Raw genomic sequence first — 15476 nt, forward strand, 5'->3', positions numbered from 1 at the left:
AAATCCATCTACCTAGTTATACCCTTATATAAATTCCACTAACACTACATATATCCATTCTTAATACTATTATTATAATGGTACGAACCCATAGTCAACCATTTATGAATCAATCGATTCCTAGCACCATTCATATTAACATCCTTAATCTTACTCCTTATCATAAATTTCAGTCCATATTACAATCCAATTCTCATCGGTACTCCATAATCATACTCATCATCACAGTCATAATTATATAAGCATTTAAATAGTAATAACCAGCTTTTACCATAATAAAGTTAAAAATATTCCAATTAACACCACCATTTCCTTCTCATTTCCACCACCTCACCACAACCTAGTTATTCCAACTAGGGGAAGCAGATCTAGGACCTTTAGTGTGCACACCCCTTGTCGGGATTCCAAGCCCGCAGGTTAGTCACTAGCTCTAGTAACCCTGGATATGTTTCTACAAGGTTACTCAACGTGGTTAACACCAATCACTTCAGGGCCCATTGTTTGTGAATCCATTGTGAATGTTAAAAGGAATAGTCTCCAACTTCACACCATAATTTCATTTTATCACATTCTTTACTTTCTCACTTATGCACTTTAAACAGTATAAACATACTTTCGCATATATATATATATATATATATATATATATATATATATATATATATATAATAACGTAATTATGATCTCTTAACCCATCATCAATGTCAAAAATTACCATGATTAGAAACTAAGCCTAATTATCCTCTAATTATAGTAGCATCATCACCAACAATTATCATATCATGCTTCACATTTAGTAATTACTATTAAACCATGAACCCCTCATTGCCACACACTTCATTATCACCATACGGTAATATGCATCCTCACCTATAATCGTCAATTAGCTCAACAACTTAGTGACATCACCATTATCAATAACATTATTCATTATTCCATCATCCTTATTTAACTCTATCCTTAGCAGTAATTTCACCACTAACAAATCATATAAACAGATCACTTCGACAACAATAATATTAACATCATCCCTAAGCTTCAAGCAACAACATCATCCATAACCCATAAGTAATTCATACTTAATAACTACTAATTACCTCCTCACTATACTTAATCCATATCTAACCCTTAACCTTAATTTCTTCATAATCCACCATCAATGACAACATTACAGTACCTTCAACACCACTAATTTATAATCTCATCCTCATTATTACTTCATCAAAATTTAATTATCAGCACCGAATCATCAATATACTTAACATAATCAGTTCATCATTAATCCTTAATCATTCCCAAAATCAATAATATTTGCACTTAAACCCCTCAACATAAAGCTCATAAATTCCTATTTCAACTATCCCTAAGCATCCTTAATCATTATAAGTCCATAATCAAACTAATTAGTCACCATAACCCATAATTTAGCAATATACTAATCACCATTAAGCTTAATAAACGCCACCATCATCAGTATCAAAATCGGTCCAACATCATCATGTTTATACTCCTAATAATCTCTTAGGAGCCTTACCAATCCATCATCTAACATCAACAACAATCAAGCTTAGGTTGATCTCACGAACATCAAACAACCACATCATCTAAACATCAATAATCAATAATCAAGCTTACACCATTTAATCTTACTCTCGAACCTACTGGACTCCACTGGACGCGCAGTGGACGCGCGTCCAGGTCCGCGTCCAACACGTTCTGCCTATTCTGGACAGTAATTCAGCTTGGCGCAGTCCGAGAGATTGAGCCGGTAAAAATAGTTCCCGAAGTCTTTTTCACTTGAAATTTTTATGGTAGAACCCCAACTCATAGTACTTGATGTCCATAAAAAGTTTTGGTCATTTTGGTCAGCGAATGAACACAGAAAATTCCATCTTTACCCTTGGCAGTGTGCTGTCCAGAATTTTTCTCTCNTTTCAACCAAATAATCAATTATCTAATTTCAAGTGACTAAACCAACTTAAGGGAATTCCTTACCTCAACCGGGTTACTAGTTCTCGTAGAAGGCTTTTGGAGTTGATTTCCCCAATTTCACCTTAAACCCTAGGATCAAAAGCACCACCATAACAAGAGATTTCAAGAAATTACTCTCAAATTCATGCTCTAGGAAGGAAAATAGAACTTTTTACCGAATAAAATCGAAGATTTACCGAACGTTCTTGAGAGATGTGAAGGAAATTAGCTATGGAAGCAATGGAGGAAGAAGATGATGAAGATGATCTCTTTCTCTCTCCTCTCCTCTTCATTTCGGCAAAAGCAAGGGAAAAAGGAAAAAAAATTGGCTTTTATACTACATCACAATCTTATGTGATAAGATTGGAAAAAAAAAATAATAAAATAATAAAATATCTTCCAACTTATCAGTTGGGGTCCAAACAGATAAAGTTTCGGTAGAAAATAATCCAGATAGAATAATTTCCGAAACTAAAAATTTATTCCAGACTAACCCTCAAAATTGGGCTAGGTTCGGTGCACCGCGAAATTTAGCGATGTACGATCAAAATAAATTTTCGCTGCTATGAGCTGATTTAATTAAATAGGAAATTCAAGAATAATAATATGGTGTCTAAAAATCCATTTCCTATGATAAACGGGTCCGAATACTAGCTCTTAAAATTTTTACGGTTCGTGACCGGGACGTTCGATCGCAGCTTAATAACAACTATACTCATTTATAAAAATTCTTTTGAAATATCTGAAGATCATAACTTATGAATGTCAACGCCTTAGGATAAAATAATAATGTTAGGAAAATACGGGGTATTACAGTGAGTGTGAAGCCTTTGGAGTATCCTTTCTCCTCTTTTGACTGACCACTTGGATCGTTCAACTCGGGTTCAGTGGTCATCGCCCGGTCTAATACTGATCCCCTGGACTTATAGGAGCGTTGGAATGATTCCTAGCTAGCCTCACTAGGTTCATAAGAACGACTCCTACCCGAAAATAGAGTTACTATACTTAAGTGTGCACACCCCCGCAGGAGACCCTTTTCCTTCCGGGTGATATAGTACTCGGCGAATAGACTTCGCCCACAACAGTATGAACTGGTCATACAATCACATAACCACCATACGGGTGAGGCATTTTAAGCACATCTTTATCCCGTAGGCTACAAGACAAGGTCCTTCACCACTTTTACTAGAACTAAGGTTTGAAAACATTTTCCTCCTTTCTCATATTCCTTGAGTCGAAATCATTTTTGGACATTTTCCACGAAATCAAGTCCCCATTTTGAAATCAATTACCATTCTCAACTTGGTTCACAAGTCTTGTTTCTCAAAACATTTTCCATCGTCACAACCCACACATATGTATATATGCATTCAATCATAACATTTTCCACATATGCATATTCACATAAAGTACACATACTATATGTATATATATATATACATAATACTCATATATATACATATATACTACAACATTTATTTATACATTCATACCCATATATGTACATATATACAGTTTACATATATACACACATCAGCCGTATAAATACATATATACATAATATACGTATATACATATATACACACATACCATATATATATACACACATCACGTATATATATATATATATATATATACTACCCTATACACACACACACAAGATATATACATTTACGTATATATATACATAAATACATACTATACATATATACTATACGTACCTACATACTAAGTATATGTACATAATACGTATAAGTATATATACACTACACATACATGCTTTATAATATACATAATACAACATTTGTACATACATTACATACACATTATAATATACATAGCATGCTTAACTTAAGTATTTAGGCACATTAACAATCACCTCATACCATATATAATATGTACATATTACTTATATATATACATATATATGTTACACTACACATACTATATATATATGATTATGTAATACTACTTACATACCTACGTATACAGTATATATATATCACATACACACAATATATATATATTACACACACTCACACGTATTATATATATATATGTATATCTCACACGCACACACCCATATGTAATATATATATACCTCATGTCACACCCACATACACTATACAATATATACACATATATATATTTTGCGTCACACACCCATACACCATATATATATATATATATTCACCGCACATACACATATAATTTACACATAAATTCATAATTTCCCTAATGCACATAACACATAGGTTTCATGTACCCAAATCAATCATAATTCATAACCTAACTATCAATTATCTAGTTTCAAATAACCTCAACCAAATAAAGGGATTCCTTACCTTCCGTAGGAAGCAAATCTTGGATCTTTCCCCAAATTCACCTTAAAACCCTAACATAAAACACGGTAATACAAATATGGTTCAACAAAATTCTACCCAAAACTATGAACTAGGAGGTAAAAACATAACTTTTAACCGATTAAAATTGAAATTTACCGAACAAATCGCGATCCAAGCTTGAAACTTGCTTCTCTCTCTCTCTCTCTCTCTCCCTCACGAACTCACGAACTGGAATGAAGATATGGAAATGAAGAAATGAAAATTGACTTCATTCTTATCATATACATATATATATACGAAATATGATATTATATATAATAATAATAATAATAATAATAATAATAATAATAAAATATAATATGTGGGATGTTTATCCTCAATATATATAATAATAATATTAATAAAATATCTCCACAACATATCAGTTGTGGTCCAAACAGATAAGGTTTCGGTGGAAAATAATCCAGAAAGAATAATTTATGAAACCACAACTTTATTCCAGTCAAAAGCTCCAAATTGAGCTAGGTTCAGTACACCGCGAAATTTCGCGATGCTACGAACGAAACGAATTTCACGCTTATACTCCGTCCAAATTCAACTTAACTAAGCAGGAAGTTCATACTTAGTCATAATATGCATAATCCTCCATTTCCTAGGAAAATCCGAACTTAAAATTCGTCCTCAAAAATTTTACGGTTCGTGACCGCCACGAACGATCATAGCTTAATAACAACTATACTCCCTAATAAAAAAAAATTCCCTTGACATATCGGGAGATCATCTTATGAATATCATAGCTTAAAGATATATTTTCCGAACCTTAAACATATCGGAAAAGACGAGGGGTTACAGTCTACCCTCCTTAAAAGAGTTTCGTCCCCGAAACTTCCTTCTTACCATCTACGGTTTCACAAGACCACCACTATTCCCGAGGTAGTTCTTACATTCAAATCTAACTCAATAGCAGACCTTAACTTCAATCTATCCGCAACGCAGATGATATAAATGAACTGATAATTCTCGTACCAAACAATACTAAGCCGGTACCGAGTTAATAAGAAATGTACCAGTCATAACGTTGTTAGCCTGAGCTTGTCTGCTATTGACGACGTAGATCTTGCCCTAGGTTTCCTGCGCTGCTTTCCCCCATGGGTGCTTTCTCTTTGTTGTTGGAATTTGGAGCTGCGTTAGTCAGTCTCCCCTGAAAATTGCCCATTCAGGTTCGGCACTCGTAGTACCTGTGCCCCAAGAAACCGCACCGGTAGCACTTGATTTTCTCCCCTTGACAATTTTCTCCAAGGTGATCCCGTCCACATCTCCGGCAAGCAGAACTTCTCCTCTGATTCATTCCTCCCTTCCTTTCTCCTTGCATTGGATTGAATCTACCCTGGTTAGGTTCCCTGTTGTCCGGCCTGAATTTTCCCAGTCTATCATCACCCTTCCTTTTGTTCTTGCCGTAGACCTTCTGTTGATCCAGGTACACTTGGTAATGGTCGGATGCTCTGTCATACGCTTCCTTGAGAGTAGTGCACATAAACGGTGCAATCGCCCCTCTCACGTTCCAATCTAGTCCACGTACGAACCTCCTCGCCTTGCTGGCTTCATCAGGTACGATGTCCTGAGCGAATCTCATCAGCTCCACATACCGATCATGATAGTCTTGTATAGTTGCTCCCTTTTGTTTCAATCGCAGGAATTCCTCGCACTTAATTCCCTTGATTCTTTCTGTGTAGAATTGTCCTCGCAATTCTTCCTTAAACTCCTCCTAGCCAAAGTCTAGGTCTTGCAGAAAGTTGGGTCCAGCTGTCGACCACCAGTTGTCTGCCGCTTTTATCAGATAATACACGGCGGAAGGTACTCGCTGATCTGCAGGACAGTTGACTGCATTGAGCAGCTTGTCAAACGTTCTGATCCATTCTTCTAAGATTACCGGGTCCTCTTCCCCCACATAGTATGGTGGCTGCCTACTTGCTATGGCTTTTGCAAAATCAACTCGCGGCTGCCCGTGATTTTGATTTTGGATTTGTTGAGCCATCATGAATCCAGCCATTTGTTCCATCGCGAGAGCCATACGATCCATCGTCGATATGTCATCTCCCTGATTGACAGGCACATTTCGTCTCGGTGGCATTCTCATTGGACGATAGTTTCAAATTAGTAAGACGTTAGCTCGTTAGGCAGTCAGTATAGCACCTATACAAGTCCTATACAACGTTTCCTAACGTTCACTTCGACATACCCCCTAAGCCGGGGTTCAAACTTAGCACAGTGATAATTAGTGCATTATGCCAGGAAGCTTACTCACAATCATCCTAAGCAAGGATTATCACATACAAAAATCACAAGTATTGATCACATATTCAACTACCAGAATCATGAGATCCTGTAGGATAAAAGTAAAATACCCCCCTTTTATGCTGCCTGGCTTCCGTTCCAGCTCTGCTCCAAAGTTTATGCTCATTACACCGTAACAACGACTTAGGTTAATCTCATCGAACCTAAGCTCACTTGAAACTTGGTTAACTCGAAACTGGCTGACTCGAAACTCGAATCTAATCTAGGCTCTAAACTCGGCTTCGACCCGATTCCCAAAGGTTCCACCTAGGCTTTGACCTAGGCTCTGATACCACTTTGTAACACCCCGGTTTTCTACACCTTAACATTTATTACAAATGCGTAATCAAACGCTGCAAAAGCTTACATCTTATCAACAGAAAACTGGGTGCTACCGCCACACCTACAGTGAATTCTATCACCTCTTTGACAAACTCCACTCTAAGTGCTAAGGCTAAACTTACAACACCAACATACTACAACAACATCATAGTAGACCTCAACCTGCACTTCTCTTCTATTCAGAGCACAACCTTACTAGCCAACTAAGGACCTATCATGGCTATAAAAAGATATATATACACAAAAGTCAGGAGCATGGTTGCGTCAGGAGCATAGACTGGAGCAGGAGGACCTGGAGCGTAGCCTGGGGCATACTAAACTGCATCTGTACATGGCTTTCGTAGCCCAAGAGGGGAAAATAGAACTCTGAGGAACTAGTGGAGTTCCCCGGGCTACAGGAGCCCACACTAGACTGCATCTGTTAAGAAACACATTGAAGTGCAGTTAGCGCGACGGCTAAGTAAGGATATCCACGGGTTATTCAAAACTAAATAAAGGTTTTGTAAAACTTTGTTACATCAAAACCCTATCCTTACTCATCGGCCGAGGTTCTACCCGCAACAGTTACACATAGCAACTTGCACACATAATAGGCAACAATTACAATATCAATCTTGAATCACTTTCGCTCTAGACGAGGTCATATAATAATCATTGCTTATTCAGAGCATATAATGCTAAACATTTAAGCATATAAGCAAGTAATGGAAAACACAAATCCCACATTTGTTCTCAAACATATTCTTTGAAAAACCTTTCCTCAAGAGGACATTCTCATCACTTTTCACATTTCAAAAATAGATCACCCACAACCTTTGGGCATTTTCACGTTTCACCATCTCTTTTCCGTAGCTACAGCGTAACTACATTCATACTTCAAAATCCAATTAGTTCCAGATAGTAAGTGAGTGTGAAGCCTTTGGAGTATCCTTTCTCCTCTTTTGACTGACCACTTGGATCGTTCAACTCGGGTTCAGTGGTCATCGCCCGGTCTAATACTGATCCCCTGGACTTATAGGAGCGTTGGAATGATTCCTAGCTAGCCTCACTAGGTTCATAAGAACGACTCCTACCCGAAAATAGAGTTACTATACTTAAGTGTGCACACCCCCGCAGGAGACCCTTTTCCTTCCGGGTGATATAGTACTCGGCGAATAGACTTCGCCCACAACAGTATGAACTGGTCATACAATCACATAACCACCATACGGGTGAGGCATTTTAAGCACATCTTTATCCCGTAGGCTACAAGACAAGGTCCTTCACCACTTTTACTAGAACTAAGGTTTGAAAACATTTTCCTCCTTTCTCATCTTCCTTGAGTCGAAATCATTTTTGGACATTTTCCACGAAATCAAGTCCCCATTTTGAAATCAATTACCATTCTCAACTTGGTTCACAAGTCTTGTTTCTCAAAACATTTTCCATCGTCACAACCCACACATATGTATATATGCATTCAATCATAACATTTTCCACATATGCATATTCACATAAAGTACACATACTATATGTATATATATATATACATAATACTCATATATATACTGTAACCCCTCGTCTTTCCGATAAGTCTAAGGGTCGGAAAATATATCTTTAGGCTATGACATTCATAAGATGATCTCCCGATATGTCAAGGGAATTTTTATACGGAGGTATAGTTGTCATTAAGCTGCGATCGTTCGTGCCGGTCACGAACCGTAAAATTTTCGAGGACGAATTTTCAGCTCGGATTTCCTTAGAAATTGATGATTAGGCATGTTATGACTAAGTATGAACTTCCTGCTTAGTTAAGTTGAAATTGGATGAGCTATAAGGGTCGAAATTTATTTCTGATCGTACACCGCGAAATTTCCGCAGTGTACCGAAGCTAGCCCATTTTGGAGCTTTTGACTGGAATAAATTTGTGGTTTCGGAAATTATTCTTTCTGGATTATTTTCCACCGAAACTTTATCTGTTTGGACCACAACTGATATGTTGTGGAGATATTTTATTATTTTATTATTTTTTTTCCTAAAGCTTATCCCATAAGTTGGGATTAAATATAAAAGGAATTTTTTTCCCCTTTTCTTCCCCAAATGCCGAAAAGAGAGAGAGAGAGGTGTGATCATCTTCCACCATTTTTTCTTCCAAAGTTCCATAGCCAAATCCTTCTAAACTTCCAATTTATTCGGTAAGTTTTCGATATTATTCGGTAGAAAGCTTTGTAATCCTTCCTAGGTTATGAATCTATGTTTAATTTCTTGATACATGATGTTATGGTGTTGATTTTGAATCTAGGTTTTAAGGTGAAAATTGGGGAAAGGATCCAAAATTGCTTCCTAAGGTGTTAGAAATCCTTTACAAGGTAAGGAATTCCCTTAAGTTGGAATTAGTCACTTGAATTTGGATAATTGATTTTTGGTTGAAATATGGTGTTTTTGGAGCTTTGGGAATATTTTTGTATACATGTTCATAGCTTGGATATGCTTGTATATGTTATATTTATGTTCATATAGGCTTATACTTGTGAAAATAGTGAAAGGAAATCAGGGTAGATTCTGGCAGTAACTTCCGAAATTTATTGGGAAAAATTGGTAAGGTATTTTGATCCAATTTTTTTTAGACATGTAGTTCTATAAGTGTAGAACCCGCATATAAAATTTCATAATGATCGGAGTAGTGGAAGTATGGTTTTCGGAATTTTTCCCAAAACTGGTCCAGGGAGAGACAGAATTCCGGACAGCCCACTGCCAAGGGAACAAATGGAATTTTCTGTGTTTATTCGTGGATCAAAATGACCAAAAATTTTTATGGACATTAAGTACTATAAGTTGGGATTCTACCATAAAAATTTCAAGTGAAAACGAGTTCGGGAACTATCTTTACCGGCTCAATCTTTCGGACTGCGCCAAGCTGAATTTTCTGAATTATGCTTAGTATGATTATTGATGTGTTAATGATAATTGTGAGTGTGTGTAATATATATATGATGTGTGCGTGTGGTATATATATACTGTATATGTATGTGTGTGATATATTTATATATATGAAAATAGTATTACATATTTATATATATTGGATGTGTAGCATAACCTACGTATGTGTATATAAGTAATATATACATATTATATATGGTATGAGTATTAAGTATATATATATGTGGTATGTATATATATATATACGTGTAATGTGTGTATTATAATATATGTACATATATGAGTATGTATGTATATTTAAATGGAGTGTTGTAATATGTATATATTTGGTATGTGTACCTTAAGTGAATATGCATAAATATGTGGAAAGTGTTAGGCTTACGTGGTATGCATATATACAAATGTGTAGTGTGATGATGGAAAATGTTTTGAGAAAGATGTTTTGAGAGACGAGACTTGTGAACCAAGTTGAGAATGGTAATTGTTTTCAAAATAGGGACTTGATTTTGTGGAAAATGTCCAAAAGAAGATGAGAAAGGAGGGGAAATGTTTTTAAAACCTTAGTTTCAAGAAGTTAAAGAGGACCTTGTCATTTATATTACCTCGGGCTATAGTACCGATGGTCTTCTTCAATATATGTACGGAAGTATACGCCAAGCCTCTATGTCACTTCGTCAAGCGTAGGGAGTTTCTGCGTCACTCAGTCAGGCGCAGGTTTTATTCATACGTAAAGCGAAGTCTATTCGCCAAGTCTCTACGTCACTTCGTCAGGCGTCGAAGTCTATTCGCCAAGTCTCTACGTCACTTCGTCAGGCGTAGGGATCTATTCGCCAAGTCTCTACGTCACTTCGTCAGGCGTAGGGAGCTATTCGCCAAGTCTCTACGTCACTTCGTCAGGCGTAGGGAGTCTCTACGTCACTTCGTCAGGCGCTTCGTCAGGCGTAGGGAGTCTCTACGTCACTTCGTCAGGCGAAGGGAGGCTCTGCGTCACTCAGTCAGGCGCAGGGGAGTTTTCTATATCACTCAGTCAGGCGTAGGCCGTGGGGGTGTGCACACTTAAGTATAGATACTCATGTCATTTCGGGTTGGTATCAGCTTTATGGACCTAGGTGGGGCCAAACTAGGGACCATAATGATGAACCTTCGTCCAAGGGATCACGAACGAGACTTGGGGCAGGACCGTAATCCCCATGTCCAGATCCGATTTCGGTCTAGTCAAAGAAATTTGTATCCTCAATAAGGTCTCTTGCTTCTAGTCAGAAACTAAGTAACGTTTTCATAATTGAAGACAACTAGAAGTCATAATTGTGGCATTGACATATGTGATAGACAGGGATAGTTCTGAAAACCTATCCTGTATGAAAAGAAATCAAAGGCAACCTAGTTTGATGAACTAGGAAGTTTGATAAGGAAATGTGTTGTGACTTATATACTCATTATATGCTTGTGATTATATGGCATTAATTGTTGATTGCAGTAATGAAAGGCCTGGACACCATATTTGGTAATGTGTATTTACCTTTATGAATTATTTGTCAAAACTTTTATCTGATGGAAGTGACAAATGGATTACCTTACTTAGCCGTTGTGCTAATTACACTTCACCGTGTACGTCATTTCAGATGTCATCCAGTGAAGGATCCTGTAGCCCGGCAAACACTCCTGATCATGTTTGCCCGGGACCTACTTTTGTTGGTCAGACTTTGCATGACACGCCGGACAGAGACCCCTATTCTCCACCCGATTCTCAAAGCTCTCCAGACTATACTCCAGCGGCCCCTGACTATACTCCAGCAACCCCAGTCAGCCCAGTCAATCCTTATTCCTTTTTGGACTTAGTAGATGAGTCAAATGCTCAGTATGGGTACTACCCCATAGAGCTTATTCCCGGTTCTGACCCTATCGAGTTCATTGTCCGCTACCCGTGTCCGTGGGACTCCGACCCACGAGATTTTCGTGACGAGTGGTCAATGATGTTAGTCGAGTGTCGCTTCCTCGATCACATCATGTGGTTCGAGGGAGAGTGGCACCTCGTTTGGGGCACGTACACCACACCGGTGTACCGAAGTTTGGATTAGAGGGCTAGAGTTGGGAAGTTTTTGGATGGTTTTCTCTTTTTGTGTATATATATCTTTTGGTAGCCTTAGTTTTGGCTGGCTCTAGTCTGTTAGGGCAGTGGAGGACCCGAAGTTTGTAAGTAACAGCCGTCGGGCAAATTCTTATAAATACCTTTTGATATTAATATATATGCCTAGAATATTATATTTTGATGTTTGGGGTGTTGATGTTGAGTGTGTTTCTTTTAGCCTGTGCACTTAGAGTGGAAGTTTTATCAAAGAGGTGATAGGCTTCACTCTAAGTGTGGCGGTAGCACCCAGTTTACTGCTGTAAGATGTATAAGCTTCCGCAGTGTTATATTACGCATATTGTAATAGTTGTCGGAGCAGAAATTGGGGTGTTACATATACATATATATACTACAACATTTATTTATACATTCATACCCATATATGTACATATATACAGTTTACATATACACACATCACCCGTATAAATACATATATACATAATATACGTATATACATATATACACACATACCATATATATATACACACATCACGTATATATATATATATACTACCCTATACACACACACACAATATATATACATTTACGTATATATATACATAAATACATACTATACATATATACTATACGTACCTACATACTAAGTATATGTACATAATACGTATAAGTATATATAAACTACACATACATGCTTTATAATATACATAATACAACATTTGTACATACATTACATACACATTATAATATACATAGCATGCTTAACTTAAGTATTTAGGCACATTAACAATCACCTCATACCATATATAATATGTACATATTACTTATATATATACATATATATGTTACACTACACATACTATATATATATGATTATGTAATACTACTTACATACCTACGTATACAGTATATATATATCACATACACACAATATATATATATTACACACACTCACACGTATTATATATATATATGTATATCTCACACGCACACACCCATATGTAATATATATATACCTCATGTCACACCCACATACACTATACAATATATACACATATATATATATTTTGCGTCACACACCCATACACCATATATATATATATATATTCACCGCACATACACATATAATTTACACATAAATTCATAATTTCCCTAATGCACATAACACATAGGTTTCATGTACCCAAATCAATCATAATTCATAACTTAACTATCAATTATCTAGTTTCAAATAACCTCAACCAAATAAAGGGATTCCTTACCTTCCGTAGGAAGCAAATCTTGGATCTTTCCCCAAATTCACCTTAAAACCCTAACATAAAACACGGTAATACAAATATGGTTCAACAAAATTCTACCCAAAACTATGAACTATGAGGTAAAAACATAACTTTTAACCGATTAAAATTGAAATTTACCGAACAAATCGCGATCCAAGCTTGAAACTTGCTTCTCTCTCTCTCTCTCCCTCCTTCACGAACTCACGAACTGGAATGAAGATATGGAAATGAAGAAATGAAAATTGACTTCATTCTTATCATATACATATATATATACGAAATATGATATTATATATAATAATAATAATAATAATAATAATAATAATAAAATATAATATGTGGGATGTTTATCCTCAATATATATAATAATAATATTAATAAAATATCTCCACAACATATCAGTTGTGGTCCAAACAGATAAGGTTTCGGTGGAAAATAATCCAGAAAGAATAATTTCCGAAACCACAACTTTATTCCAGTCAAAAGCTCCAAATTGAGCTAGGTTCAGTACACCGCGAAATTTCGCGATGCTACGAACGAAACGAATTTCACCCTTATACTTCGTCCAAATTCAACTTAACTAAGCAGGAAGTTCATACTTAGTCATAATATGCATAATCATCCATTTCCTAGGAAAATCCGAACTTAAAATTCGTCCTCAAAAATTTTACGGTTCGTGACCGCCACGAACGATCATAGCTTAATAACAACTAAAAAAAATTACCTTGACATATCGGGAGATCATCTTATGAATATCATAGCTTAAAGATATATTTTCCGAACCTTAAACTTATCGGAAAAGACGAGGGGTTACACCATTCTTCCTTGGGCTTAGGGACGTACTTTGGTGCATCCTTGTTTTGCTCTGCAGCAATGTTTACCATTAAGATCTTGACTGGTCATTCAGTGATAACATCGGCCATCTCGTCATGAAGAGCTGACAAGTACGCAAGCATGCGTGATTTCCAGTCGTCGAACCTGTTGAGATAAAAAAGAAGATGCCTCGACAACATGCTATCCATATTGAAAAGATTATCTTGTGCTTTAAAACTTTTAAAGATTTTTCAAAGAAAGATCTCCAGGCAATATAAACAAAGGTTTATATCGATCAAAGAACCTGCTGTGATACCAATTGTTGGTCCCGAGGGGATGGGGTACAAGTCTAGAGGGGGGGTGAATAGACTTGTATAAGATTTTGCAAATCTTTTCGACCTCTCGTGTGTATTGGACTTAGGATGTTTAAGTCTTATACCTCACAAGATGAAGACAAGGTTTTATGCGCACGAGTTTGAGGTTAGTTCGAGAGGTGTGGTTATATGCAGTGCAGTTCGAGAGTTAGCGAGAGATAAAAACAGAAAGTAAATGCGAGAGAGATTTTTAAGTGGTTCGGCTAACCCGCCTACGTCCACTCTTCTTCCAGAAACTCCCTGGAAGGATTGCACTAAAAACTTCCCTTTCTAGTACAATATCGAGCGCTTGAGCTTTGATCAAGAATGTCACCTCAAGCCTCAGGTTTTTCGCCCCGCTTCTTGTTACTCCACTTATCGAGCACTTGACCTTTGAACACTAAGCCCGCGTCAAGCCTCAGGATCTTCACAAGACAGCCTCCAGGTTACTCCGCCTCTTCACTCCTTAGGTTTTTCGCACCGCTTCTTGTTACTCCACCTATCGAGCACTTGACCTTTTATCACCAAGCCCGCGTCAAGCCTCAGGATCTTCACAAGACAGCCTCCAGGTTACTCCGCCTCTTCTTGCTTTCTCCAAAGCAAGGACCTTTGATTGTCACGGTTTGCGTAACAGTCTCCAATTTGATCAAGAGCTATCATTGGATGGTATTCCTTGTTGAGCAGCTTTGATCACCTGCTGGATATGATTGTCGTTGAAGCAATGTAACTCTCTCAAACACTAAGATGTGTTTTCTCGCACTAGTGAATATCAAAGTGATATTCCAAATTAAGCACTTGCACTTTTTCCTTTCGTTTCAGACACCTTTTTGTTCTCTTTTTATTGTTCGCGTCCCTTTTTCTCTTGTTATGTCTTCCAGTGCTTATATATGAGACTTGAGGAATAATTCCGTTAGAGGGAAAATTATTCCGTTTGAAATCTGGCTCCCATGCCGATCATGGGTCTTGAAAGCTTTTCAGCATGTTTCATGGAGTGGTGGCCTTGCAACTTGTGCCTTTTGTCTTGTAGTGAATA

The sequence above is a fragment of the Ipomoea triloba genome, chromosome 13 (assembly GCF_003576645.1).
Source record: "Ipomoea triloba cultivar NCNSP0323 chromosome 13, ASM357664v1".
Lineage (NCBI taxonomy): Eukaryota > Viridiplantae > Streptophyta > Magnoliopsida > Solanales > Convolvulaceae > Ipomoea > Ipomoea triloba.